Source organism: Rhipicephalus sanguineus, chromosome 11 (genome assembly GCF_013339695.2).
Source record: "Rhipicephalus sanguineus isolate Rsan-2018 chromosome 11, BIME_Rsan_1.4, whole genome shotgun sequence".
In the NCBI taxonomy this organism is placed as follows: Eukaryota; Metazoa; Arthropoda; class Arachnida; order Ixodida; family Ixodidae; genus Rhipicephalus; species Rhipicephalus sanguineus.
In genome coordinates this window covers 77210455-77215045 of record NC_051186.1, presented here as the reverse complement: position 1 = coordinate 77215045, position 4591 = coordinate 77210455, and the positions used below count along the sequence as shown (strand labels likewise).

The window sequence follows — 4591 nt, the reverse complement described above, 5'->3', positions numbered from 1 at the left end:
TTTTTCCTCAGGGGTGTAATTCGCCATATCTGCTTTACAACACCCGCTACACCACCGTATAACAACTGTCAGCAGCCGCAACAGGCACGCGGCCAATGGTAACCTGATGGCAACCGCTGTTATTTTTAAGTGCAATGCACTTATAGACCGATGGCAAACGGTGCTCGTGGTCACGCAGTTCTAAGCGAAACAGCCACCGAGCTTCGCTGCTAGGCCTATAGAGGGTGCCACCATCTCATCATCGGTAAGTTTCTCAGGGTTTCGACGCTATGGGGACGCTTCACGAAGAAGCCCAAAATAAAAATAAAAATAAAAATTCTTTTTTCTTTTTGTCGAGCTTGGTGGCGCGCATGTCATAGCCCCGTTATAAAAAGGACGCTCAAAACATCCATCCAATAGGAAGGTATCGGCCGGCGAAGGGTCTTTCCCGCCATGAACGCCGCTGAGGAGACTCGCCGAGAACGACAGCACCGACGAAGAGTGGATCGCACCGTCAGGACTAAGCGAGCGGAAGAAGAATGAGTACGTCGATTGCTCAGCCCTACTTGAGGGAAACAGGCTACAGTAGCCAAGCGGGCAACAACGTAAGCAAAATCCCAAGACCACAGCCAGAGAAACGCAAGCGAAACGCCGGTATCGAGCCAATCGCGAGGTGCGGTCGCGACAAAACGTTGCGAAAAGAGAAACACAGGCACAGGGCGTGCATTGCACTTCCCCAGCATTCGCTTAGTGTGGAGCTGTCTGCAGTTTCTGGTCTACGCTCTCGGTCTACGCACGCATTGATGCGCTGGAAACTAGGGCGCAACAGCTGGGCTGTAAATAAAATATGAGTGTTTGCTAGGAAACATTAGCCAGCCATCTTTATGCAGTGCTACTAGACATACTAACACTAACATACACCAGCGAACACTAGCCGACGGTGAGTCAACATTGGCCAATATTTAGCCACCACTGTAGCCTGTTAAACGAGCAGTAGCCAGCATTCAACACTAGCCACCGCTTAACTAACATTATCGAGTGGTAGTCAGCACTGCTTATCATTAGCCAACACTAGGGTGGCTAGAATCCACCCTACCAACACTTACTAATCGACACTGGCAGTTGGTCAACATTAGCCAGGGCTAGCCAACCGTAAGGCCAACACTGCGGCAAAGCCACCGCTAAGTGGCAGTGGGCAAACATCCAGTAACAGTCAACCGTTAACAGTGACCGTCAGACCGCTCTGGTCAGCAGTCAGTCACCATGCAGTTGCAAATATTAGCACTCACATTAGAGGAAATTGCAGAGCCCTTCTGCTACTGTGAAGAGAGAACCCAGCGAACTTGTGGTGCAAGCATCGGCGTCGGCTGCCGCTGCACATCCTGCGGCAGTGGCGTCACGTCGTTTTCGCGTCCATTCGCGCTTCTGTGCGCGTGGCGCTCCTTCAGTTGCTGCTCTTCTTTCCTCCGTGCGAACGGCACGCGTCCGTCCCACAGCGAGTCCAAAGGGCAACTGCTGATAACAGCGCTAGCGCGATCTCTACGTCACGAGACAAAGGGGCACAACGATTGGTGGAAAGTGCCGCCGCCGAGTATCGCGGCACTTGGGAAAGAGACATCGGCGGTGTCGAGGGGGCGAGGGGCGCCTGTGCTAGGGCACTTTATACATAAACCGATATATATATGCGCCGCCGAAATGTGTTGCTCTCTGGGTCGTTTTTTACGCTGACGCCATATGGCAGAACCTAGCATATATGCAAGTTCACTGTAAAAATCGCATAGCCAAATTGAGCCAGTGCACTCGTAGTCAGCAGTTAGCGAAAACTGGGTACCACTACACGACACTAGCCGATAGTTGGCCATGTAGTGGTGGTTTCATACCACTAACTGCGGGACATGCCATGCCATGGATGCCATGTCATTTATGTTGTGTTATGCGTATTGGGATGCGCTACAAATTTAGCAAGCGCAATGACAATACGTCATTTGCACCATTTACGTCGTCATACATGACACGCATGCCACGTCATTCATTACCATTACCATGATTTTTACTCATTACAGTTATAATAAATTCAATTTTATTTTCAGTATCAGAAGAGAATGATGATGCGGGCAGTGGACAAAAAGCCTCAATATTGGGCTTAAAAGCGGCCTCTGACGATCACTGACCGCACGTTAATAACCATGCATGCACGTTCTGGTAACACCATATCAATGAAGCGACCGCGATCGCTTTACAATGTGTGTACCAGGTATTCTGTGGCATTCATATCACCACACAGACGACATGCTGCACGTCAGGCCATTCATCTCATGATCCTCCAATCACTTTTGCCATGCACATCTTGTGAAGCACATTCTGGTATATAGCAAGATAAGTAAGCGGCCACCAGGGCATCAAGATCCCACTTTGTCATTTATTGCATGACGCACATGACGTGCGTATCTCGATATCCAAGCAATGACGTGTCATTCATGTTCGTCACACAGTCATGTCGTGACATAAAAATTTTGTTAAGAGAAGAAAAGAGGAGCCCTTAAAAATGTGGTGTTCATATGTGCGAGGATTGTGTCACGAAAAGAAGCTTCCTCGAAATACTTACGATTAACAGGAGAACAACGCACTAGGTCTTGATAGTTTATGAAAATTACGCTTGATAGTTTTCTGAGAAGTTGCTTAACATCGCAACTGCATGGTCATAAGGAGGGACGAGAATTGGACAAACGAAGTGCCATGAAACGTTAAATGCAAAGAAGACAGAAGAATAGAGACGATGGGAGACTTGAAGTGGTCGCATATCGCTGAACAGGGACTTTCACTGGGACCGACGTTTACACAGGGTAACTATTTCTTGACAAGTACCCTCATAGAAGCGTTCCCGCAAGTAACGTTACATGTTCGATTATTTCTAAGAACATAACACGAGCAATATAGTCGAGTGGCGCAGAGTACGCACGCCATGAAGATTCCTTCGGTCTAGCTCCCCGATAACATGCTGCGAGGCACGCAATATTTTCAAAATAAGCCGCACTCGCAATATTAAACAGCAGAACGACACAATAACAAACGCATAGAGCAAACGATGGATCGTGTTACCTGTTGTCCTGAGTTCACCTAGTCGGGAATCAGAGGCGTAGCCAGAACTTTTTTTCCGGGGGGGGGGGGGGGGGTTCAACCATGCTTTTTGTATGTTCGTGCGTGTGTTTGTATGTGTGCGTGTATATATACGTAAGCAAAATTGAAAAGTTTCAAGGTAGGGGGGGGGGGTTGAACCCTCCCCAACACCCCCTTTGGCTACGCCCGTGCCGGGAATGACCGAGATCGAATAACGCGTTGTGGTGGAAAAAAAAAGCACGGCTTACGTACAATTTGACCCCATTATTCATTAGAAATGTGGTTGATTGTGGTACATGTTAAGGAAATAAAGTCCCTATATTATTTACGTAGCTAGATCTGGGAAAATGGTTTGCACATATGACAATCACGAGAGCATCTTCTTTTGCCCTGACTCTGTCCGTGAGAGCAACAGCAAATCGAGACGGCTAAAATGAGTGTTACTTCAGCAAACTACGTTTAATTGCAACTGTGGCTCAAGCTACTGATGTAGTATCGTCACCATTTAGTTAAGTTTCACAGTTACATATCCTTAATGTTAAACTTGATCGCTGCTCTCAGAAGGCGTTATATTTTTAAAAGTATTTGTGTTCATTTGCGTGATTTAAAAGCGCGATCCCGTAATGCAAGTGCGACCTTAATTCGTTGAAAAAAAAAAAAAACGCTGCGTCGGCCGGGAATCGAACCCGGGCCACCCGCGTGGCAGGCGAGTATTCTACCACTGAACCACGACGCTTTTTTTTCTTTATGTATAAAACACAGCCGCTACGCCATGATCACTTCTTTGTGTAGATATCTACAGCCGTCGGCGGTTCTTCTTTTTTTTTTCTTTTTTTTCTCAATAAAGAACCACCGACGCCGACGGCTGTAGATATCTAGACAAAGAAGTGATCATGGCGTAGCGGCTGTGTTTTATACGTACGTGGAAGTTATGCATTACTCCATTTACACGTTGTCCTGGTTGCGGTAACACCGTGAGCGTTTGACTGCGGCCGCTACAGTCTTGGCATCGTACGTCGAGTTCGCTATCAAGGCAGCATTAACTGGCATCAGTTTATAAAGATTAAGTCACGACAAATGTCAAGGCTGCCACAATAAAAAGTTGAAATTTTACGCGCTAGTTCACGCCCCGAAGGACCTAAATAAAGTTCTTTTCATCCCATTCCACGCGCGCGATGCCGCACTGAAAGTTAGAGCGGCACGTATGTCCGATCCTTGCGTGCAAAAAATACGAAAGCACGCCGTGTCTGGGCGTGTCGACAAGATTGTGACGTCACGGTCAATTCACTTTGCATCTTAAGTTTTTTACTTGGTCACGCGAGCCACGACGCGGGATACCATGGCCGTTTGTCTGGTCACTTGGTCGGGCAAATTTGGGTATATACCAGGAGATATATAACGACCACGAGAGCAGCAAATCGTAAGTAGATAGATAGATAGATAGATAGATAGATAGATAGATAGATAGATAGATAGATAGATAGATAGATAGATA

General features: G+C 47.1%; 1 non-coding gene across 1 annotated transcript; it reads right to left on the bottom strand.

The window, feature by feature from the left end:
- Positions 1-3760: 3760 nt before the first annotated feature.
- On the bottom strand, positions 3761-3832 carry Trnag-gcc (transfer RNA glycine (anticodon GCC)). Its single transcript has one exon. It is a non-coding gene; the product is annotated as a tRNA-Gly (tRNA).
- Positions 3833-4591: the final 759 nt, after the last annotated feature.